Source organism: Dryobates pubescens, chromosome 2 (genome assembly GCF_014839835.1).
Source record: "Dryobates pubescens isolate bDryPub1 chromosome 2, bDryPub1.pri, whole genome shotgun sequence".
Lineage (NCBI taxonomy): Eukaryota > Metazoa > Chordata > Aves > Piciformes > Picidae > Dryobates > Dryobates pubescens.
In genome coordinates this window covers 48,752,495-48,778,969 of record NC_071613.1, presented here as the reverse complement: position 1 = coordinate 48,778,969, position 26,475 = coordinate 48,752,495, and the positions used below count along the sequence as shown (strand labels likewise).

At 39.8% G+C, this 26,475-nt stretch overlaps 1 protein-coding gene across 5 annotated transcripts in view; it reads right to left on the bottom strand.

Annotated features, from left to right (window-relative positions):
* MGAT5 (alpha-1,6-mannosylglycoprotein 6-beta-N-acetylglucosaminyltransferase) overlaps positions 1-26,274 on the bottom strand; it is a 132,352-nt gene extending 106,078 nt beyond the window's left edge. Inside the window, exons 1-3 of one of the 5 annotated variants that reach the window (XM_054176992.1) lie at positions 26,161-26,255; positions 25,163-25,260; positions 3,333-3,395 (exon numbers count right to left, since the gene is read on the bottom strand). The gene's annotated coding sequence lies outside the window, so the exon portion shown is untranslated. Of the gene's footprint in view, positions 1-3,298; positions 3,396-25,162; positions 25,261-26,160 lie in introns of all 5 variants that reach the window. The other 4 variants (XM_054177001.1, XM_054177000.1, XM_054176974.1 and 1 more) reach the window with 4 other exon arrangements.
* Between the last annotated feature and the right edge of the window lie 201 nt (positions 26,275-26,475).

Sequence of the window (26,475 nt, the reverse complement as noted above, 5' to 3'; positions counted from 1 at the left end):
GCTAGAAAAATGTCATTAAAATCTACCAAAACCTTTGTGGATTTTTTTTCAAGCAACAAGCATCCCTTCATCAACACAATTTCTACCAAGCATCAGATGCAAGTAAGTATACTTTGGCCACAAATCTTGGCTGCATTTAGACAAGTAAATGACACAAGTATTTTGAAATTTCTTTGAAAGAACTGTATCCCCAGCATGAAAGAATGGATAGTTATAGACATTACTCCACTCAACAGGTTTCCATAATTACAGCATTTTATCAATGACATTTTATGCAAGTTATTACAAAGCCCATTGTGTTTCCCAGACAGTCCCACGGTACATAGCACAGTATCATTGAACAAGTGTGTGAAAAGCATCTACTTTCATCCTAATCAATTAAAGACAAGTTTTGTCAATTCTCATACATTTAAGCTCAGATATACTGTATTCTGCTGTTGCCATATTTCAGATCCCTTTCTAAATATCAAGCTTCTCACTGACTTTTTTCAATAGTACCTTCTTTTAGGTACCTTCACCCTCAGAGAAAGATTCTGGTTTTTCTGTGTTGCCTGCTAAGACTTCAAAATCCTGCTCTAAAATGTCTGTTCCCAAGTATCCACATAACTCTGTGTTTTTCAAGGAATATGCTGGATATGGCTAGAACCTCCCTAGTAGCTCTTAAGACAGCCAGACATCTCCCCTAGTGTAATAAATGTGCTTAATCCCATGCACCCATGCATAAATTAAAAACCATTCCCACAAATGGCCTCCTTTCGACGCCTCAGAATCAGAGTTGTGATTAAAAAAAATTAATTACCCAAACAAGTGCAGTATCTAGGCAGCATAGCCTCTTCCTGCATGAATACTGCCAGTGTATCTAAACCACATACACAAAGAGCAGAGAGCTGAAGCTCTGTGTGGTTTATGCAATACTCAGATTGGCTGCATACACATAATTAAGTGCCAAATCTCTACAGCTTCAGCTTTTTCAGATTTAGAAAACTTCCACAAATTAATGAAGCTCTGCAGATATTTTATATTCGTTATTTCTATATTGTGGGAAGGAATAAAACCCACAAGTGATACACAGAAACTGAAGAAGAGGGTAAGAGGAAGATAAGTAGGCACGGACAGGTGTTAAGGCAGTTCTGAAGGATCAAAGGAGGCAGAGAAAGCCTCGGTGCAAGATAAAGCGCCATCTACCCCAACAGCTGTGTGATGAGCAGCAGCTGATCAGTTTCTTCCCTGAAAGCACCATAAATAACTCTAGAGCTGGTGTGGAAGGCAACAGGAAATGGAATAATAAAAAGAAAAAAATAAAAAAGGAAGAGAAAACAAAAGGATAAAACCCACACTGCTCTGCAGAACTGCAAAATTTGTCTTGACTTATGTGGGAGAACTCTTGGGAGCTAGTTGCTCTTTTTCACTGTTAACACTGCCCACAGAACTGCAGCATTTTCTGCATTCAGAAGACAAGAGCATGATTGTAACTGTGTGTGCTAGAATGCAGGGATGTCACGCAAAGATTGATATCGCCCATATGAATATGAGATCCTCCTACTTCCCTCCCTTTCACTTCATCTCCCATTACCAGTGAAATGAAGACCTCACCAAACCATCATGGGAATTTCCTGTGTAATGGCAATAGAAGAGGTTTTGGTACACAAAGTGACTAATGCAAGGGACAGTAAATGTTGGGGTGAGGAGGGCACAAAAACTTAAATCAAGCTCAGTCCAGTATAATGCCTTTTCACTGCAAAAAGGCACACCCCATTAATATCAGCATGCCCAAACTGCAACAAAACCCATACAGTTTCGGCAATATCTTCCATTAGAACATAGTATTACACATACACTTCTCATTTCTCCACCTCGCTTTGGTTTCCCGTCTCACCAAGAAGCGTACAACAAAACAGAAATGAAACAGCTACAGGAGCTACAGTCCTATATAAAATACTCCAACATTCAAGTTACAACAGCCTTTATTTTTCTGCTTATTTACACCCTTTTACTAAAAGACTGAAAGGTGACCTCATCCCTAGGACTGCTAAGCATTTTGGATTCAATCTGTCCGAACAGGTGATAAAATGCTTACCTTCCAAATTAATACACAAAGCAGATGGCAACCCCACACTAAATGTGGAACTGAAGAACAGGATTCTCTCTGCCATAGGTTAGAAGCACATGAAAGCAACTGCTAACAACAGGAAAGCATCTGGGAGATAGGCTTTATATATGGAACATAATTGTTGAGTAAGCAAATGGAACTATGAATTTGCATTTGATAGTTTATCTACAGTCTGCTGCTCTGCAAAAAGCTACAAGACACAGTAAGAAAAATCCGGAAGGAAAAGCTCAAAGCAACTTAGGGGCAACACATACACAATGATACCCTTTTAAGAATATGTGCAAAATGAACAAATTCAGTGGAAGGTATTCCTTTTGCTTAAGCATTAAAGTAAAAGAATATTTTCTAAAACCATGGATGGAGAAAATCATTATGCAGAAAACAGTCAAACCACAAGACTCTCTGAAATAAGCAAACAAACAATCCTTTGCTTTTCCTGTGCACTTTCCAGTTGTCACTCTAAAGCAAAACAGGAAGAACTTAAGAACCTGTCAGTTTTTGGATGAAAATCCTTTTTCTAAATAAGATTAGCTGCAAACCTATAAATATAAGCCAGTAGTCTCCAAAAGTCATAAGTTCATGTACCCCACGAAGTCCTATACCAATCACTAACTAAAAGAAATTAGGTCAGAATTCAAATTGGATCACACTAGAGTAGCATCAATCTTCTTATTTCCAAGCTGTCATATTTTAAATCTTTCATACAGTTTCCACACAAATTATTAAAGAGATGAGCTGAGTCTTTGAACAGAGACTAAAAGTGACATCCCAGTTCCATGTTACAGTTTCAGACACTAAAAAGTTTATCTCCAGTCACTTAAGACACACATTTGTAAATGTCCCCCTTGTAAAGCAAACAAAAAACAAAAGCTATTTAACAGACTGCTTTAGTTTTCTTAAAATGATCTGGGATCAGGTGGCACTACTTCTGAAACTGCATTCTGAAAATACAATTTCTTTCTTGACCAAATTCTGTGTCTAATTTATAGTGGATTAACATACTCTGCCCACAAAACCAGAGAACCCGTTCCTTATTTAAATTCTATAGATCCATAGCCTCATCTCACAGATGAGCTGCACACTACAACTTGAGAGACCTATTATCGGTCACTGGTCTGCTGTCCCTGTACATTCTCACATCTTATTTAGTATATTTAAAATATAATAACCAAACAGCATACAACATACCCAAATTGTTGAAATCTATTGATGTAATAGATACCTGTAGGGCCATGGCAACTGGAGCTGGTGCTACTGCATGTATCAAGAGATTTGGACCCAGAATCTGTTAAAATAAATCAGTGTGAAGATTTAGCTTCAGGGAGTTCTGTTCAACTGAACTGGAATTTACGACATAGACCCTGCACAAACCTTCCAGTGTCATTTACCAACAGTTATTTACCAAATAACTTTTTATTATTACAACCTACTAATGTAAAGTACTGAGACTTTTCATTATATTACCAAGTGATAATATCTTATTACAATATCAAGTGATCAACTGGTTGATGTGAATCACTTTCTGTTTCCTTTTTACAATGCCAAGTCTTCTGAGATGCAGACCTCAGGTTCTCACCTATATGCATTATTTGAGCGTATTACAGTAATTTGGAAATCATCAGCTGCCCTATTAAAGAATTAGCCACTTCAGTGTACACTGTTACATTGCAGTGTACACTTGACTGACTGCCATTTGGGCAAAGAACAGAGATTCACTAAAAGCATCTCACTGGTACTGTGTTCCCAGGAGTGACATCACTCACTCAATGATAGTTACCATCACTGAATCTGTACCTTTTAAACTTGGTACTACACATTGACTATCATATAAGGAAAGGCTGAGAGAGCTGGGTCTGTTTAGCTTGGAAAAGAGGAGGCGGGATCTTAATGCTTACAAACATCCAAGGTTTGAGTATTAGGAAGATGGGGACAGACTCTTCTCAGCAGTCCCCAGTGACAGGACAATTAGTAAATTGACATAAATTTGAACAAAGAAAGTTCCATCTAAACGTAAGAAGGCACTTCTTTACTTTGAGGGTGGCAGAGCACTGGAACAGGCAGCCCAGAGAGGTGGTGGAGTCTCCATCTCTGGAGAATGTCAAGGCCCACCTGGATGTGTTCTGGTGATCCTGCTCTGGCAGGGGGTTTGGGACTTGATCTTCAGAGGTCCCTTCCAACCCCTACCATTCTGTGATTCTGTGACTAGTAGTAGCCATGACCAGGAAAAAGTTTCAGTTACAGCTTTTAGATACAGGCTGTCTCGTTCCATAATGAGAAGCACTATGCTCTCCAAGTCTTATGACATTTTCAACTGTAAAATTCACACTTTATCTACAAACTTGTCACCAAACCCAGGCCTACTGGATATCTAATGACAGCAAGACAATTTAACGCTCTTATTTTCACCGATTTTATGCTGACATTTATGTGCTGTAATGAGCTATATCAATCAGTGACATAAACCTACTTAACACATAGTGAACTATAGAGCAAAATAGGTGGTTTGACTGCTAATTAGACAATACTTCACATTTTTGCTATGCAGAATAAACTTCTTATTAAACACCATCATGTTTGACTGCTCTATATAACAAGTTTCTGGCTGTCCCTGGCTGAGTTACAATAAAAATCACAAGTCTATAGGCTGGTAATTCCATTGGGAAGGGACATTTATTGACTGTAGTTTGAGAAAATACAGAAAATGTCGTGAGAAAAGCCAAACAAAATTTTCACTTCTCACATAGAATCACACACACACAATAACCCAAACACCAAAAAACCCCCCACCCTTAACCAATGATATAACCCTTGGCTACTGTCTCAACTTTGCCAGCAGACACAAGCTCCCTTTCATGTTCCCTGACCCCACCAGAAATTAAAGTATTGTCAGCATAACCTGGACATGAACAAATGCTCTGTAAACTCGAGGTGCAATCAGATCCGATCCCTTGGGTCAGTCTGCTTGCAATGGAATATTTCTGCTAATTTCTTTTCAAGTCCTTAGTCGCCCTGGATTCATGAGAAATCCAAATATTTTCTCAAGAACCCATACAGTCATACAACATCACACTGCTTAATTAAGCAGCTGACAAACCAGTTTTGCATTTGTTGTTACAGGCAATGTAGAGAAATCCAAGTTCTCTTCATACCAAAATTCTGTACCACACTAAAAAACAATCCAGAACTGCTGTGAACACCATAATTAGCCTCATGCTACCTTGTGATAGGGTATTACAGATAAGAAGGGATAAAGCAAACAGCAAAAGAAGGCAAAACAAAAGTCTGTTTGAATGCAAGGCACAATGAAGAGATGTGTGACCCAACTTAACCAGCCTGTCACGAGAAACAGACGAGTGAGCCGGTCCCTAGCTACCCACACCCTTCTTCCCAGCAAAATGGCCTGACAAAAAGGTTTACCAGGACAGTTGAATTTTCTGGCAGTCACAACTGCCTGAGCACTCCTACTTGGCTTTTCACCCGCCCTCAGAAATTGTAGAAGAATTTGAACAGAAAGACTTATGCTTCTTTTCTTCATCTATCCCCACCTCTCCTGGGGCTACAAATTAATCATAAAAGCTTAGGAAAATATAAAAGCCATCAACGAGAGACTGACAAAAGTACAATTAAATAAACCCTGTAATGTAAAACCCAAATTGCAAGCAGGCAATTGAACACAGCATCCCAGGATTGATTTCAATATAAGCAAGGTTGCAAGAGCATCACGTTACAATCTAAGCCTTCAGAGCAAGTTTCTTTAGACATAAATATCAAAATATTAATTTTGTAATGCAGAAAAAGAAAGCAGCCCAAAGCTCCAGCTGAAATATGACCATTCTAATATTCATCTAACCTTTGACCACGGTTAAAAGCTTGATCCACACTGTTAATATTCATAATGTTACAAAGCATTAGGCGGCCTCCATGACTTCCATATCTCCTCATTACACATAGAATACATACACATAGAATAAACCAGGTTGGAAGAGACCTTCAAGATCATCGTGTCCAACCCATCAACCAATCCAACACCACCCAAGCAACTAACCCACGGCACCAAGCACCCCATCAAGTCTTCTCCTGAAAACCTCCAGTGATGGCGACTCCACCACCTCCCCAGGCAGCCCATTCCAATGGGCAATCACTCTTTCTGTATAGAACTTTTTCCTAACATCTAGCCTGAACCTCCCCTGGCGCAGCCTGAGACTGTGTCCTCTTGTTCTGGTACTGGCCGCCTGGGAGAAGAGACCAACATTCTGAAATGGGTACCAAGAAAATGTTCCTCTTTAAAGAAAGCATCTTCTAACATACCTTGTCAGTTCTCCCCAAACACATAACCTTCAGGAATACTGAGATCTTTAAAGTTCCAGAACAGTATAGATCCGATGATCCCAGAGCTACTACTTATGAGTTTGTCCTTGAAGAACGTACTGGCAGTGACACAGCAACTGAGCAGGGTAACTCTAAAACAAGCCTAACATGTCTCAGTGGTTACATGGTACTTGTTAGGAACCATACCCATTTTACTAATGTTAATTTAAGAACTATCTTCTCACACAAAATCCCCAGGACTTTCTTGCCACAACTGTAAAGCATTAATTAGACCGTCACTACTCTTAACAGCCTTCAAATCAGAAATATTTAAACAAAGTCCTGCTTTCACAAAGCATGGATGCTCCTTAATAACAGGTCAAATGAATCAACTTATAAAGACCAGCTAATAATGTTCCTATATGCAGTGAAACCTTATCCTGAAAATGTATTAATGGATGTGTGCCAGTCCTACTTCAAACAAAACTACTGTGCGAGTCATAATTAAGTCTTCCTCCTAATCGCAAACAAGCAACTTCCTTAACTACTGGAAATGTGTATTCAGAATTTAAGGGGAAGAGCAGAGAGGAGATTAAAAACCCCATGCATGACTATTTTCTGCCAAGGGCAAAAGCATCAGGAGTTCTAAAAAGGACTGAGATGACTCTGAACATTTTAGAGAAGGATGCTCAAGGCATATTCAGCAAAAATCCACTAAACACTCAGAAGTCAAAGGGAGCTTTCACAACAGTGATAAATGCTCCATTTAAAAAAAACCCACCAAAGTAATCAGAGCAAGTATAGAGGAAAAAGTGCATACATACAAGGAAATCGGATGGGACAGAAGAAGAAAGTAGTTGGCAGAAAAATCAAGTTGTTTAGATTTAAATTGGGAAATACATTTCTTTAGTCTTCCCCACTCCTCTTGAGAGGTTAATAACTTGTAATATATTTTGCATCTTTGTAGTACCACTCTTTCAGAACCAATGCTTACATTAACTAGGAATTACCATAAAGCTTTAAGTACATAACCTAATATTAGATATTCATTCCAAAATAAAGTGAGTGGGTAGTTAATATTTAGTGGGTAGTTTTGCTATCCTCATAATTAAGATCTGAAAAAGTAGAAAAAAACCCTATCAACATTTTGTAAGTATAATAAGCAATAGTGAGGTTTCCTCTGTGTATTTCTTTGGAAGTCATCATAATGGGCCGTAGCAAAGGAATTTTCATCACCTAGGTTAAAATCTGTTGAATTGTAAATAAAGATCACAGCTGAAGTACTTATGTTGGGGAAAAAAGTACATGTCCACCATCTGGTGCACAGTAATTGTTGAAATTAAAACCACATTTCTGTGGCCAGCCTCTAACAATTTTTACTGATACAGTAATACTTGATCTTCTTAGGGACCATAATCTAAACTCATGCTGTTAGATGATCACAGGACTATCTACTGTATGGCGTAAGCACTTCATTAAGCTGAAATCTTTAAAAACACTTGCTTGCTCCCTAGTAATAATGGAAACAGTTTCTGTATTTTTACGTCACGCCGTTAAATTTAATCCACAGTCAAGGCAAGTTAATTTCACACCTGCTGAGTGATATCCTGATGGATGGCACCACAGCAGGTCATTAATCTTCCTTCCTTTTGATTAATTTCACACCATACACTGGACACAGTCTTTTGAGTTACGATGTCTGAGCACAATGCTTACTTCTTGTAAAGGGCTAAATTGGTTTTTGACTGCTAGCCAAAATGCAAAGAACACAGATGTGATACGAGTGAAAGGAAGCTTCACTAGGCTTGGCACTGAACTCTGACACTGCTACAGGTTTGGTAGGACACTCTCAGCAGTATATTTTAAGCGCATTCTTCTCGCGCACCACCTTAAAGCAAAATATTCTGCACGCTCCTTACTTTCGAGGAACTGCTTATAAGAAATTCTGCAGCCTCAGTAATGCAGAAGTGATGCTACTGAAACAATTGAGGAGTTCAAGTTAGCCTTTTCTTTTTTTGCCACAGCGATCCTCCTATCATTTAGTTACTGAATTTACATAGCTAATAAGGTATAAAGATTTGCTACAATTACCATAGCTCGTTTTCAAACAAAACATAAAATAAATTTTAATATTGAAAGAGTTCACAGGGTGAAAGATGGAGAAGGAAAAGATAACATTCAAAATTACAGCATCAGCCACCATTGCCACCAGAGAACAAGGGGAAGTAGAGAGGCATGTTGTCCCTCTGTAGTCAGTCAACAGAGCTGCAGTCCTAGAAGGCCTCAAGAACCACAAGAGAGGGTCCAGCCACACAAGGCGGATGAGCTGAACCAACAGCTCACAGTTGGGGAACAGGCTAATCTCATCCTACACTTCCCATCCTGCTGTTCCAAGCCACACACTCTCACACTCTCCTGTGTGCTAGATGTGCCAAATCAACAGATCTCTTGATGAGCTGATTCAGATCATGAAAACAAAAGAAGCCTTTTACTTACACTAGCTTTCTGCTTGTTTTGCAAACCAAGCTGTCTAACAGATGGGTCAGGTGTGTATCATCTAGTGACAATGAAAAGGAGAAATTGTATTTTTTTGTAGCATAGCTGTTTCTCTTAGTCCTTCTTCCCCTTTTGTGGCGTGATGCAAAGCAGCAGCCTTCAAAGTCTCATCCTATTGGCTACGGAAGGGCCTGACCTTCCAAAGCTCAAATAGTGTGTGCTTTTATCCTTTCCTTCTCCATATCCCCCATATTTTACAGTACACCTGATGCCAAGGAACCATTGGTTCTCATACCTCATGCAAAGCTTCACCTCCTCTATTCCTGCTTTCCAATCTTGTGTGAACAAATGTTTAGACTCCCCTTGATCATGCAGAAGAATTCAGAAAACAAAAAGTTCCTCATGCTTTTTGGTAAACAGAAGGTATTGCAGCGAAGTCAAAATAGAGGAGACAGTGAAATGGAAAATGGTTTTGTGATTTGATAAATGTAAATCACATAGAACAAGTGATTCTGTATGTGTAGATTTAATTTCTGAGCGTGATGGGCTGCAGCCAGGAAGACAGAAGCTGTTCTGGATTAATCTGTGCCAGCAGACTTCTCCAGCCAGAAGTCACTGCCTCCTCACAGCTGCCCATAGAATTAACCTGAGTGTTCCCTAGACATTTTAGTGAAAGTATGTTGGGCAAGAAGTAATTTGCTATTTCATCTACAAAGCTGGTCTGGCTATTTTACCATAGTTCAGACACTATATATGGGTCCTTCCATTAACATTGCATGTATCTTTTCCATCATACTGTTGTTCTCTTCTGGCTCAGCATAATGACATCATGACTTATTATCAAGAACTTGATCAAAGCCTCAGCATAAGGCTGGAATAGATGCTCATTTGATGTGTGTTGAAATGGTTACCTGTTTATTTGCCAACAGGCAGTTTTCAGCATGAACTGAAAAATTTCACTGTCAGCTTCTATAAAGAATTTAAATGCAGGATGAACTAGAAGCTGGATTAATAATAGTTAGGGGTTGAATGGAAAGTCAAAGTAAATTATCTCAATCATCAGAAGTGGCAAGCTGGATTTCTTGGACACAACTCTCTTTGCTGGCAACAAATTATACCAATTCTGACAGTCAGGAGTATCAAAGGAAGAGTTTGAAAATTATTTACATTAGTATGTACCATGGTTCCCTTTATGAATGGAAAAGTAAACATTTCAGTCATTTCCCGAATTATCCAAAACAGTATAAAAACCAGTTTGAGAGATAACTAAGGTTTTGGTACACATGTTTGTTGATGCCTAGAGGACACTTAGGTGCACATCATTTTATATATCTCAGCTCTAAAAGGCTGCTGAAGAAGTCATTCCTTTTCTACCTAAAATCTCTGTACCTGAAATCACTCAGGCCTCCTTCTCCTACAGAAGCATGCTATCACTCTCCTTTTTCCTCATGCTGACCTTCAGATTCTTTTAGCTGGTGCTTCAGAAAAAACAAGTGAACATCACCCAAAAAGTCATAATTAAGCTATAGTCCTATTTGCCCTCAAGCAATATCAGCTTCCTCTCCTTCCCAAAAAAGGCTGGCACTTCCAAAAAAATAGGAATTTAAATTTCCTGTATATAATTTTAAACTAGAAAACAGAACTCCAGTTCTCAAGTAGAGTCTTGGGATATATTTTCCCCCCTCCATCTCACATAAAGAATTATAGAATCATGAATCATTTTGGGTTGAAACAGACCTTTAATGGCACTCTAGCCCAACCCCCCTGCAGTAAGTAAGCTACATCAGGTTGGTCAAAGCCTTGCCCAAATTGACCTTGAATGTTTCCAGGGATGGGATAATAAAGAATTAAGGTTAAATTTCCCCTAAGTGCATTGATCAATACTTACAAAATTCTTTTAATTATTACACCAATTTGTGAACTAAGACCAAAGTGCAATAAAGAATTTTAAGTTGCTGTATGTTTGCATATACTCATTATGCATGTCACCATATGCCAGGCAAAATCTCCGAAGGTAAATCTCAAACAAGTGATTACCACTGAAGCAACATGATGGAGAATAAAGCAGACAAGAGATATATTTAGCTTCATCCTATCTCTGTCCCTAGAGGAACGTGTTCCTTCTAGTGTGGGAAGGACAGAAGAAGAAAGCCACTTATTTGGTGTGTTAAAAAAAAAAAAGCCTAAAAATGAAGGCATGTTTTTCCCCAACACTGATGACCCACTTTAAACCATCTTATATAACTATAAAATGAGATTATATTTGCCTTGCCATGGATTTAATCTTATGTTTTTGAACCTGAACCACATCAAAAGGTGATTTTCCTTACCTGCCTACTACAAATTTCTGAACTTTCTCTGTTTAAGTAATTCTGTCCATCTCCATCTTTTTCAATCAATTAAAAAAGAGACAACCCAGTGAGGTAATTCTGCACTTGTCTGAATTGCACCAGGATTGCATAATGTGAAGCTCTGTAGCTATGTTTAATACCTGTTACCCTCTTAAATTTTCAGCAGGTTTGGAATTTCAATATGCATGGTCTTTGGCATGTTCTCAAGCACGTACATTTAGCTTTTAACTTTCCAGTACTGGGAACAGAAGTCAGCTCTTAGAAAAACCTATAAACTGAATCATTGTCATTAAATGAAATGGTTTTCAAAAACAAGCAGAAACAGAAAACAAGCAGAAACAGATCCACTTCAGTAAGTATTCTCTAAAAGAGCATGTAAAACTTAACATTAACAAATTTCTGCCACTGCAACACATCAGTCTAGATGTGCCCATAGCTGTAGAGATGGGAAACAAGAAAAAAGGCAGGCCCCTTCTAGCACAATCTTCCCATGTGCCAAATAAAGGTTTCCTAACACACTATATGGAGATCATTGTAATTTGAAAATGCCACAAACATATTAAAAAGCTTCCATATAGTTTTCAGACATTCTCCAAATCACAGGGATGAGATTTAAAAGGCAGTTTAGTCAGACTTACATGGTTCACTCAAACACATTGAATCTCAGGTATTAGTTTAGTTCTCCAGTGTTCCAACAACAAACACATTATAAACAATATTAATGTAAGTATCAAGGTTTTTTCCTCCTTCCCCCCAATATGAAAAATAGGTCTAAAAAATGCCTCCAGTTATGGCAAGGGGTGTCATTTACAGCTCAACTGCTACGCCTATCATCTAGATAGAATCTTTCCACTGTAGCTGTACCCTAAACTCTAGCCAACATCTGTGGTAGGACACATCCTACTGCAAACCTCTCAAGTGTCCTAAAGCCAAAAGGGTACTAGAATAAGAAATTCCATAATCAATATTGTCCATCTCTAGAATGGTGTGGGTTTTTCACTGTGAACTTTGAGCTAACAAGAGAAAGTTGAAAGACCTCTCAGCACAAATATAGTGATAGAAGACTTGTCTCAGAGGAATTTCCATCAGTAGCAAGGATGGAATTTATTTGCGGTATACCGTATACCTAATATGAGGTCTTATGAAGAGGACACTTCGTATCGGAAGTATAAACCCAGTGGAATTATTTCTACTTTTTGATTTTCTTCTGGATCTCCACTGCAAGTTCAATACCCAATTTCCTAACCTCCACCAGGAAGTACCTTCCTAGAACCAAGTTTATGTGAGCTAGGTAAAGGCACATGACCTGAAATATAACCACAGCTTGAAGACATCTATATTCATCATGTACCCAAAAAAAATAATAAATTCCCTTTCAGACAATCCATTTGAAAATTATTACAATCCAGCAGCTAATGTAAATGCATAAGGCTGCCAAAAAGATTACTTACAGATCTGAGCAGAATTTAAATGGTCTTGTAACAGCACTGTAGCAGAGAGGAAGAGAGACCACTACATTACCACTGACACTACCACAGCTGAACGGATTTCTTTACTGTTTAGTCATAGCTACTGAAAAGAAAAAGTCAGAGAGACAGAGGAACAGATTTTGTAATATTATGAAAATATTCACTCGTTTACTCAGTGGGGAAATGTACTGGCAAACACATCTTTGAGGACAAGCAGGCAAAAAATAAGTCTCTCTCTTTTACACTCTGTATTACTGGACTAGATTCATTTATCTTTGCAACGGCCAGGATTTGACAGACAACCTGCAGATAACTATTAAAGACATTATCTTAGCACATTTCAACATCTAGAGCAGTCCATTTGCTTTGTAAGCTGCAACTACAAGGATCCTACAGACTACCCTACCACTGTATCACAGCTTACTGGCTTACACTTCTGTTCCACTCTAGAAAGTAGATAAATCTGTACTTGAGCCATGTGCATGCAAAGTGCAATGGTATCTCTACATCAGAGGCGGGGGAAAAGAAACCATTCATTAGGTGTGGTCTTAAAGAGAAGAACTGTTTGTGCTAATAGCCTGACAAAAGGAATGTATTTTTTCAGCAACGTTTTCCTCTGCACTTCAGAGGGATATGATATTTCTTTCTACAGCTTTGGATCACTCAAATAGCTTCCAAGTTCTACTCCAAGTTAGGCTGCCGTTTTAATGATGAGAGAAGTTTGGACTCAACACACAACATGAGGTTTAAGTCTGAAGAGTGCTTTGGAAATCATCTTTATGCTCCTATAATACCTGTTTAAATCCAAAATTATTGGTGAATACAGTTACTTTAGCACATGACTTTTGAGTGACATTCTTGAGAAAATATCTGATGTTCAAGGCAACTAAGTTGTTTTTCCCCATAGGTAAGGTTTCATTTAACTCTTAAGTTCCCTCCCATTAACTGCATTGCTCCTGCCCTTCACACTCAAGCCTGCTCTACCTTGCGAGAGCAGCATCCAGACAGTTAATTTAATAAATCTAGGAACAATTTTACCACCACTACATCTAGATGTCCTTTTGCCTATCATCCAGCAAGATTCATTAGAATTGGAAGGATTTTTCTTTCATTTAGTTTAAAAACATGAAGCAGAGCCAACTTCTGCTTCATTGCTGTAGTATCTATCTGCTATGACATTCACAACTCCACATTAGACAGCTGTATACAATGAAAGCTCAAAGAAAGATTCAAAAAAGCCAGCTTGTGAAAAAAGATGAAGACAACTGTGAAAAGACAATAGCTAGCATGGATTTACCAGACATTTTAGAAGATAGTATTTAAAATATCTAAATTCAGATCTATTTATGCTTTGCTCTTCTCAGCTTTCCTACATTCTAGCAGACCTCTGAGACAATCTAAAAGTAGCAAACTTATATTTTCTCCATAATGTTTTCATTTGTTTATCTCACTGGCTTTTGGGGGGGGGGGGGGGGGAGTATAATGATAACATTAGAAGAAACATTTAAAATAATCAAGCCAAACAAATTTACTAATTATATTAGTAAAAATACAGGAGCTAATTCTGGTGCAAATAACTCGCAGCGAAAAAACCTGCAGATCCAAACAAACTACAGGACACTCAGTGATTACGCACCTCTTCAATGTGCTGCTTTCATTTCCTGTAGACTCAAAACTTGTGCAACATTGGCAGAGAGTCAGACCTTCACCAAAAATGGCCTCAATTACTACAGACAGTTGCTTGAGGTCAGTTGAAAAAGCCACATCAGAAAAAAAGAGGATCTGTGTGAAAGAGTTAATGTGACAAAGATGCAAGATCAACTGGCCTTCTAAGGGCATGCAATTCTTGCTGGAAATCATCTGTTTTGATCATTAGGTAGTAAGCAATCTAACAGAAAGATTCTTGTTCATCTTGTAGGAAAAAAAAGCCACCCAGACTTGGTGGGTGGGGCAGGATGAGGAGCTCTGTTTTAGTCCACTTATGAAAGTCAGATGAGTTCATAAATAAGCACATTTCCTAAATCATTTAATACGGAAACAGGTTACACAAACATGAGAAAGAATTTCAGAAGTACACTTTGGGGGATGGGAAAGAATGCACATGGGAAAGCTTAAGCGCAATGTGTATGAAAAAATTTCAAGTCACATGCTAAAATCTCATCCTTGAAGACAAGATGCTTGGATATAAAAGGCAAAAGCCATTTAAAAGTCTGGATTAAGATGATTTCTTTTTCAGAACATAGCAGACAATACCCAGAACAATTCTCACACATAATTGAAATCCAGTTTGACTAAAAGGAAAAAAAAACAAAACACCAAACAAAACCCAAACAACCATCAAGGCCAAAAAACCCAAACCCACACGCCAAAAAACAAAAGCATAAAAGAACACACTATGATTAGCCCTTCAGCCTTTTAGGATCTGGAATAGCAGAAGCAGTGGGAATAGAAATAATTAAGTAGCAGTGACAAAGAAAACATTCTTCAAATTACATAAAATAGGGAAGGAAGGAGACAGACACAAACCAAGATGGAAAGAAAAGCATGACCAAAACACAGAAATTCTTCAGAATACTATGTAACATGTTTTCAACACTTCTGCCTGTTGATTATTTTAAAATCAGTTTTACAAGTCAAACATTGGTGTACTTTATGTGATATTCTAAATATTTTTTATAGGGAGATAAAGATCTTAACACTGAAATAAACTGGACAACTGTCAGCAATACACTCAGCCACACATATAAGCCAAGCAAGAATATATTAGCCAAAAAAAAAGAAAAGAAAAGTAGGCTAATAACATATGACAGATTTCTTCCTCTATTTGTCAAACACAAGGATGACAGAGCTGGTCAGTACAAAATACATAGAATACATACATACATAGAATAAACCAGGTTGGAAGAGACCTTCAAGATCATCGCGTCCAACCCATCAACCAATCCAACACCACGCAAACAACTAACCCATGGCACCAAGCACCCCATCAAGTCTTCTCCTGAAAACCTCCAGTGATGGCGACTCCACCACCTCCCCAGGCAGCCCATTCCAATGTGCAATCACTCTTTCTGTATAGAACTTTTTCCTAACATCTAGCCTGAACCTCCCCTGGCGCAGCCTGAGACTGTGTCCTCTTGTCCTGGTACTGGCTGCCTGGGAGAAGAGACCAACATCCATCTGTCTACAACCTCCCTTCAGGTAGATGTAGAGAGTAGTAAGGTCACCCCTGAGTCTCCTCTTCTCCAGGCTAAGCAACCCCAGCTCCCTCAGCCTCTCCTCGTAGGGCTTATGTTCCAAACCCCTCACCAACTTTGTTGCTCTTCTCTGGACTCGTTCCAGCAAGTCAACATCCTTCCTAAACTGAGGGGCCCAAATAAACAACGCAAAGGCTTCAATTCTGCATTTTTGTAGCCCTGACAAATATTTTTATCCTGAGCAACAGGCTTGATCCCCATACTACAGGGAAGGTGGACACACCAAGCACTGTAAAGTTCCTGGAGTAATTTCTGCCAAACTACAATTCTGCATCAGCAGCCTTTTTAATGACACGCCAAATTTTAGTTATTTAGAGAATGAGGTGGGTGGCATATTTAAAAATACTCTGTAGCGTGTGAAAGAGCAAGAGTACACCTTCATTAAAAAACTCTTTTCATAGCACACATCCAAATCAATAGTGTGGAATCTGAGTTGCATATCAGGAATCTATACATTGAGAGGGAATGCTTTTTAAATTTGGATAAACAAACATGAAAATGTGTGTTGATAGGCCTTATATAGAATAAGGCTTTTTGAAAGAACAGTAATAATTTGCTAGATAAAACTGGGGCCATTTCGCAGATTCACAGATTGCATCAGGCTGGAAGGTCATCTTGTCCAGCCCCCCTGCAGTGAATAGGGATGCCTCCAACTAAATCTGGCTGCTCAGGGCCACGTCAAGTCTGATCTTGAATGTCTCCAGGGACAGGGCCTCAACCACATCTCTTGGCAACCTGCTCCAGTATTTTACCACTCTTGTTGTAAAGAACTTCCTCCTTTTGTCTAAAACCTAAATCTACCCTGCCCCAGTTTAAAACTACTGCCCTTCATCTTATTGCTACAAGCCCTTCAAAACAGTCAGAGAATCACAGAATGTTAGGGGTTGGAATGAGCCTCAAAAGATCATCTAGTCCAATCTCCCTGCCAGAGCAGGATCACCTATACCAGATCACACAGGAATGCATCTCCAGAGAGGGAGATATTCCCCAGCGTTCCTGTAGGTCCCCTTCAGATATTGAAATGTTGCCATAACGTCTCTCTGGAGCCTTCTCTTCTCCAGGCTGACCACACCCAATTCTTTCAGCCTGTCTACATAGGAGAGGTGGCCCAGCCCTCTAGCCCTGGTCCAATTACAGACCCTTGAGGGATGCCACTTCTCACCCATCTCCATCTGGACACTGAGCCATTGACCATTATGCTTTGTATGCAATCATCCAACCAATTCTTTATCCACTGGAGAGTTCACCCATCAAATTCATCTGATCTACTGGACATTTACCAATTTTACCAATATTAACCCTCTGTTTACCTAACAACTCAAAGAGGAATGCAATCTTCTAAATTAGATTGATGTTCAAACACCACAAGCCAGCACTGTCACTGACAGCACCATCTTTATCCCTCTCCAAACTCCTTCCCCAGCCTACATGGCTAGAAGGTGAAGACAGCAAGGGAGCACTGCTCTAAAACACCAATTCTCCAGAGAGCCATTTACAGCTGTAAGAGTTTGCCATCCAGTTCTGCACTGCCACACGAAAGCACTGACAGGGAATGGGGAGAGATGGGTATGACGGCACAAACTACATCTAACTGCAGCCTAGGTGAACACCAGGAAGACTGATGACATTGCTATATAAAGGCACCACCAAATGCTTGTGAAATTCTCCTGATCAGAGCAAAGAATATCAGAACAGCATAAGGTACTACAAACTATAAAACAATCACAAGACCACTGAGTTAGGTTATTCTGAACACTATATCCCAGAGTATCAAATTATCAGTTGGGCAACTGAATTCAAGTTGTCCATATCCAACAGGAACAATCCTCAAAGGAAGAACAAGACTTTAAGTACAAGCAACAGTCTGAACAGAGACCAAGACAATGTTAACAAAGAAGCATACTAATGGTAGACAGAGGGGAAAAGTAAAAATCAGTTGTTCAAATACATGAGATGCAGAAAACTTGAACTTATAGAAGAGAAAAAATACCCCAGTAATTTCCCGTATTTTAAGCCCAAATTATGATAAATTAGGTTGTTCAGTTCTCCATCTAACCTCTCTTTTTATATCTAAGAAATGCAAACTTTATGCAGCCCAGTTCTCCCCATATATGTAAATTACAATAGTATTTCTCAAAACAGCTTTTTTAAAAGGTATCTTTTTTCTAAGACTGTTTTCTTTGCTCTAGATGTGGCCACATGCATGCCAACAGTATGTAAGAGTGTTTTTAGATATGTTTTAAGTAATAAAGTACATCAATCCTAGCATTCTTTTGTAACATTATACAGTGCACAAGCTATGTAACCAGTACATATGGAGACTATGTCAGGAAATGAATCAAGGTACAAGGAATTTAATAGAAGCTGAACAGAAGCTAAACCTGTTACAAGCTTCTGCTCTGTATCAGCCAGTAGGGCCCTCAAAGGAAAGTTTAAGTGCACACTTGGGCCTCATTGTACTAGTTTCAATACACGGAGCCAGAGGTTTAAATAGCATCAACTCAAAAAGAGCTTAAGTAAACTGCAATATGCCTTTTATGCCAGTATGGAACTTTATCCACTGCAGTTAAACCCTAACTACGTCATTACAAAAATCCGTTCCTTTTGCTGCTGGTAGCATACAAACAGCACTGCAACGACTGCTCACTCACTGGATGTGCAGCAGCAGCAGCATGGATCAGCCAGTGAACTAAAATTCCAAACTTCCAGGAGCAAGTACTATTTTCACATAACTTCATCTCCAGTAGAGAGACCAAAATCTTAATTATCTTCCAGACCCAAGCCATTCTTTGCTCCCTTGAATGTTCTTTAAACTTACATTGGTGAGAATTGGGTTAAAGTTACTGTAACCTTTTCCTCAAAGGAATTACATATAGTACCTTAAGGTTATCAATCCAGAACCTAAGGAGAGTCACTTAAGAATCCCAACCACAGACTAACAAATAGAGCCATAAAGTAAACTCATTAAGCTTCCCCAAACCAGATCTACATTAAGAGATACCCCAAATTGCTTTGTCAAACACACAGCTTGGTTTCATTTCTAACATCATTTTAAAAAATCAGAAGTTTTTACTTTACTGATTATCCAATTCTTTGACTGTTAAGCTACTGGAAAAAAAACTGGAAATGTGTTTTTAACAAGAACTACTTCTTATCTATAAGAAGTATAGTTCATATTTGTCTTTCAAGATAAGTTATTATATCAAAACAAGGAAAAATGTGGGCTTTTTTCTTAACTGATTTTCAACAAACTCAACCAGTATCTAAGAAAATATCCATTAGTAATAATAATTGAATATGTTACTTTAAAGTATAACCATAACATATTCATTTAAATTGATTACAGGCTCTTAAAATTAGATTCAGTATTCAGAAATAGTTGATTTCATCTACAGTAAAAAAGCTGTTAGCTTAAGTAGAAAAACCACTAGAAGTATTTGCAGCATTCTCCTCCTGTATGCTTTTTTCCCCCATCCAGTAAAACAAAAGTAGCTACACAACTCAAATAGGTATGTCAACAAAATGGAGAGAAATACAGGGAAGGAAAGTGTTCACTCTTCAAGAACTGGGGGTTGGGGGGGGTGGGGTAAGTGCATTGGAAAATGTAGCTTTCATAATCTGGTCAAACATCCTGTACAACCAAGGCTGAAGCCTGTGTGGTAAAGACTGAGAAATCTTTGTGTCCTTCCATCCTTTTCCTGAGATTCTGGGGGTGGTTTTGTTGTTTGTTGGGGGTTTTTTTGCTATGTGTGAAGCAGGTAGTAAAGTTTGTACCCACGTATGATGTACCAGTACCTACAGAGAACACTGCTGTGAAGTTCCTTTAAATTAACCTCAGAAGTTTGCCAAATAGCTGTGAAACTTTGTATGTTAAGAACATTTCAGGTTTTCCCCAGGCTTAAAATGGATCTGTCTGCTTAGTTTCCTTGTTCAGCTGGCTCAGAAATTCCCAGATCAGGTAAACAAAGAAAGAAAGACACAGTAAGATAATATTCTATATTCTTCCTAGGAAAAGGAAATATATTTTGATGTACAATTCATACCAAACTCAAGATGGAAAGAAAACTCCTCTAAGAATTTGAAGATGACAAAGATATGGTTGGCACCATTTGCTGAATACCACCAGACAGATTCTATGCCTTCCATATTTACTGCTATTTCAGTTATTAAAATGAGCAAGCTTTAACTGCATCCAGACAGAAATGGGCAACTCAACATCAGGAGAAGCGAACCATTTTGTGGTTTGTGTTACTCAGAGAATTATTTTAGAGGCATTACTACAGGAAACATTTCTTTCAGGCAGATAGCCTTAACACTACAGTGCACTGAAACAGTGTGGGACTTTCATTCTACAGTTAGGTCATGCAAATAGTTTCATTCAGCATTCAATACAACCATCTTACAATGATTTGGTATAGAATGAATAAACAATGTCAAACCTGGACAACTACCAGGTTAGAAACATTCCTCACATTTACTCTAGGTTTGGGTTTGTTTTGTTGGATTTTCTTTTAAATGAGCTTTTAAGCAAAAGTAATGAATTGGTATGTCTGATACAAAGGTATCAGTATACCATAAAACCTTCTCAAGTGCAAATTAAAGTCAGTATTTTCATTCTTCTTAATCCACAATATAGAAAATTAAATCATTGCACACACTACCTGAACAGGACCTAACAAGAAAACCTCATGGAAGTTACTTAACAGCTTGATAGGAGGCAGATGATGTGCTTAAAGATTTTTGCTATGAATCAAACCCACAGAATGAAGGAGCTATGTTTTAACTCATGTATCCCATGTAGAAAAGTTTTCTGTGACTAATGAAAACACTTCAGATAGACCATGTTCAATCAATATATTCTATAGTTCATCTAAAAAAATCGCATAAGAGCAGAAAAAAATACAAGTTTAATTACAGGGATACTCAAAATTATTTTCACAGTGTATCACATGCATACTAGAGTCATGCTCTGCAGAGTTTAAGGGAAACTTCCAAAAGCTGCACTGAACTTATTTCTCTGCAGTAAAGGAACAAACACAGAGAGTGAAAGATGGGACAAAATAAATCAGCAAGTTTAAAAAATAAGAGGGCGAAGACACACCATTTTAAACTGTTGCCTAACTGAATATATGCAGATACCTTTGTACTAACAAGGATCTTATGTAAGAATGTGTTAATCCACTTCAGTCATGCATACTGTAGACAAGAGGAATGCCACATAATGTGTTACAGTCCAAAGGTTCGGTATCTCAAGATGTCACATGTCCAAAAACCAGCCAAATCACAAACTACCACCTTTGGCAGGAGTGATAATTCACTGGAGCTTGTACTTTTTATGACCACTTAGAATCACAGAGTCATTTAAGTCAGAAAAGTCCTTTAAGATCATCAAGTCCAACCATAAACTAAACACTGCCAAGTCCATCACTAAGCCACCATGCCCGCATGTCTTTTAAATCCCTCCAGGGATGGTGACTCAACCACTTCCCTGGGCAGCCCGTGTCCATGCTTGACAACTGAAAGTGAAGAAATTTTTGCTACTGTGCAATCTACTACTTCAGTAATAACTATCAGAAAATACTTTGCTAGGACTTTAGTACAGATTATATACAATGCTATACCAGCCACAGTGCATGTATGACATATCTGTTTCCTAGGAAGAAGAGAAACATCACCTCAACAGGCAATGGGAAGGAAGCTGCAATAAATTTCATTACCTAACTCTAACAGAAGTGAAGAAAAGGTTTTACTTGTAAAACTATTCTAGGGAAATGTAGCCACAAGGAATACGTTATATGGGGGAAATTTACATACATAGAAAAAAAATACATGACCCATGAATAACCTGATTAAAGTAAAATCAGATTCTGTCTGCTACTTGTCATCAACAAAAATCCCTTTGTCTAAAGCATAACAAGGTCAAAAGAGGTGGCTGATAGCTTTCAAAGATTACATGCTTTTATCACGATATAAAAATCAGCAAGACAAACGTCAGTAGGTTAGACTAATAATCAAGGTTAAACATTTTGGAATGCCTGTGGGATGTATGAAGAAATACAGTTGGCTTAACAGGAATAAGAGGACCTTGTGAGACTCAAAGGGCCAGGATCACAAGATTCTTAACTCATACAAACCATAAATAATAAATCAAACGAATCACTGCATTGACTTAAGCTTTCCTCAGGAAAAGGACTTTGCTTAGAGTACTATAAGATGGAATCTCTGTCCCACAAACTAGTTTTCTCTTCTCGTTTTTTTCACTGCAGTGCCTCTCCATAGTATGCAAGATGACACAAACACATGAAAATACCATAATTTTAGCAGAAGTTCCTCAAAGGAGCTATATCCTTGCCTGAGTGCATGCAGAGACTTTGGGCTTGAATGATTCACTCAATTAAAGCACACAAGGCTTCTCCTTGTTGGAAGGCAAGAAAAAAGCACCACAAACTCATCTCAGAACAGCTGAGCTATTTCAGCTTGTACAGAAGGCTACCCTCCTTGATAAACATTTGTGTTTTCAAAAGAAGCTGCTGCCTCACATCTGGGAGATTGTGCCAGCACTTGTGCCACTGATTCTCCACCATTATGGTGGCTACTCTTCAAATGTCATCCAATTACAAAAGCCTATGTTGACATCCAAAACCCTTCACTAAACTAATGTAAATCTCTACAAAATTCTAGTTGCCTTCTCTTTGTAGCCATGGATTACAGTATGTGAATTATCAACTCGCAGAAACAAACAAGAAATAGTCAAAAAAGATGGGGTCAGAAGTGATGGAAATCAAGCCATTACCAAAACACGATCAGAATGAGACTTATTCCTCACAGAAGCTATACATCGTTATATTGCAAAGCTGGGCTCTCCAGATGCCTGTTTAAGTGCACGTGGATATGTGGCACACAAAAGGCAGAAACACGTAAATAGTAAACTCAGCAAAAGCCAAGCAAAAAAGGATGACCTTAATCCACTCCAATCAGTTATGATTTTTTTTTAAACTGAAGATGCAGTAATAGCAAAAGTGCTTGATTCCTGAAAAAGTTTCCATTCATCAGATTCCCAGCTGATTAGCACTGTGCAGTATGTTCATTTCCTTCAGCAGATGCTTCTGATGTTCATTACCAAAAGCCACTGCTGGAGCACTGCCCTCGTTCCAAACCAGGCTAAGCATCAGAGTTCTGCAGACACTTTGGGAATAACATGACATAAATGAAAATAACCATCAAGTAATGCTTGCCAACAAATCTCCCTTATCACTGCTCTTCCCATCAACAGAACTGAACTAATTCTCCCATTCTCTCATGAAACACCAAGACAGTCTTCTTTAGATAGCAATCTGCTCAGAACATGAACACTGCATTCATGTAAACCTTCAAAACATGTACCACATAGCTAATAATCAAGCTACTACATCAGTGACAGGCAGTTAATGCCAACAGCTCCTGAAGTTCTATTAAAATTTGAGAGCTGAGCTGAAGAAGAAAACTAAGCTGTTTTATTAAACAGCAGCAAAACCTGAGTGAACTTAGCTGACAGCAGCATACAATGCCAAAAATATAACTTTGCAAATGTTGAAAGAAAAAAAAAAATCATTTCAAACTTGAAGGGAAATCAGTGGTGCTAATAAAATTCTACATATTATCTCAAGCATAGAAGCTAATGGTATAAAGCTTGCCTTTAACAAGGGAAAGGAAAGGAATCTGGTTGGAAGGAGATGACTTAAAATTGGAAAGCAACTGTCTTTATTCAAAGTAATTTTAGGAATTCAGAACACTTCACTATTTTGCCAGATTCTATTTCATGACGCAGATTAAGGATTTTAGATGATTTGCACCGTGTTGCTGGCTGCTTCTAAGTTTAGGCAGTTTAGTTTTGGGAGCTTAAACAACCTGATCTTCTTACATTCAGTCACTTCGACTTTCAACATCTTTTCAGTCCAGGCTGTATAAGCTGCCTTCCTCCTGGACAGCAAGATGGATTTATCACCCAGAAAAGAAGCAGCATATGTTCTTATTCAATCCTTACTCTGCTCATACAAAATAAATCCGCATGCTACATAAGAGCAACAGAAAATGGTCTGCATACGCTAAATTATGAAGGACAGACATTTCATTTGCTAAACATTCTGCTCCACAGACTATTTTTTAAGAGTTAACAAGATGCTCTACATCATCTCATACAGGTAAAGACCAGCAAGCAGTACTAGAAGTGACAAAACCACCAGAAAAAAAAAATGGTGAAGGTTTATTTCCCTACTATTAAGCTTGGTACAGACACCAGTAACTATGTGAACTGTGGGTGTTCCAGTGAGCAGAGTTTCTCATGAAGAACAGTCAGAATCATTATACAGGGATGAAGAAAAAAGGTAAATCACCCATTCAGACTAAACTGGAGTCAGTGTCCCCAGGCAAAATGGTTTCAATAATAAACAACAAGAACTAACTGGTTCCTCCTTTTTTGAAAGCTTTTCAGTCTTTTATGAAATGGCAGAAGTATTTTGAAAGAACTCAGATCATCTCATTGATTTGGGAGTAAAGACATACTTCTAGCCCGCAAGCAACTTACAAATGCTGTCCTCCTGAGGACAAAGATTAACAGATACGGTATAAGACATTCCCTCCACCCTACTTGCATTTTCTGTACACAAGGCTTTTTGCGGAGATAAAGCACTTACAGTGCACTAAGTCAAAATTCATTCCTGTATTTAGGATTATGAGTCATGCTGTTGAAAAAGCTATCATACTGTTTCATGGGGACAAGGTGACAGAGCTTTTCAGACAAATAAAGACTGTACACTAAAATAACATGAATCTCAAGAGTAAGCCTTTAAAGAGTATTCTATCCTTGCTGCACTTACCAAGAGAGACTGATACATCAAGACCTAATGCAAGCAGTAAGAATTCATTCTGCCAAGTCTGATGACCACAATGCCAGAAAGAGAAATACGCACTCAAAAGATGAGACTGATATTCTACCTTACCTGCAAAAGATGGAACCTACACTCCCTATGTTAATAGCAAGGAAAGCCTCTACCAAGATTTAGTTCCTCAAACCCAAGGCATATTTATTTTCCCTCTAAATATAATAAAAAAGTACGTTTACCTTAAACAGTTGCTAAAACTCAAGGGAGACAATAAAGCAGGTGCCCAAATTACTTTTAATGTAGGTCCACATACCTATGAGACCACATGAGGTCAAACCTCTGCTTTTCACACAAAGAGAAATGTCTACGATCAAACCACTGAACAATGTTGATGCGTAAGAAATACTCAACCTGACAGGAAAAAAAAAGCCATTGTTATTTCCCAAGCAAAGCTCAATACACCGCTGGCGAAGAAGTAGGGGACATGGCACACCAAAGCACAGTTGGCAGAGAGATGACAGTTTTCAGGAACCTTTTTCTCAAATTCTCTTCCTAGAGGTTTACAAAGTCTGAATTGGAATCAAAACCAGCAGCGGGTAGAACCTAATGCTCAGGTTGCAAATCGTACCATAAGGGAGAGATTTCAACAGACTTCCATCCGAGATTCAACCTCCCATACACGGCAACGCTTGCCACCCGTGCTCCGGTAAAACCCCCGGCAGCACTGCTCCGGCCCTCAGAGGCGCGCTTGCCCGTTCGCCCGCCCGCTCTCCCAGGCACACGGCGAGCGCCCACCGCTGGGCTCCTCGGAGGCACCCCGCAGCCTGGGCTCCAGAGGCACCTCCCCGGTCCCGGCTCCCCTCATGGGGCAGCAGCCCCCGCCCGCGGAGGCGCTCTCAGCCGCGCCGGGCACGGAAGGTCGTTACGCAAGGTGACGGGGGCGGCCGGGCCGCGGCAAGGACGGGCCCCGGCACACCGAAGCGGCTGCCTCGGCGATCCCTCTGCCTCCCGTTCCGCACCCACACCCACACCGGCACCGCCTCGCGGCACCCCCTCAGCGCCCGGGAAAAAGCCTCCCCCGCTCTGGGCCGGCTCTCGGAGGGGAACGATGGGGACCGGGGGAGAGAGCAGCCCCCACCCCGTACGGCTGCCGCGGCGGGCTTGGGGAGTGACTGAAGAGACCACCCTCCCTCACGGGCCGCCGAGCCGCAGCGGCCTGAAGGGGGCAACGGAGGCGGCGGAGCCCCCCCACATAGTGAGGCTGAGTGCGGCACCGATCCCCCACCACTCCCAAACCCGGGGCCGCCTCACCTCCTCCGGCGCCGCCTGTGCGCAGCCCCCCGCGCCGGGAGTAGCGCATCGCCCATGGTCCTCGGCGGAGGCCGGGCGCGGGCTGAGAGGCGGCCGCCGCGCCCGCCGTGGGGGCCGGGCCACCTGGAGGCGGGCGGGCGCCAGGGAGCGTCTGCAAACTGCCAGTCGCCAGCGGGCGGGCGAGGGCGCGCGCACGGTGCAGCAGCGCTGCACAGCAGCGCCCGCCCGTGTGCAGGCGGCACGACCGGCGGCCGCGCAGGGCGGGTGGGGGGGCGCGCGCCAACGGCCTGGCCGGGCCGGAAACGCCTGTGACAG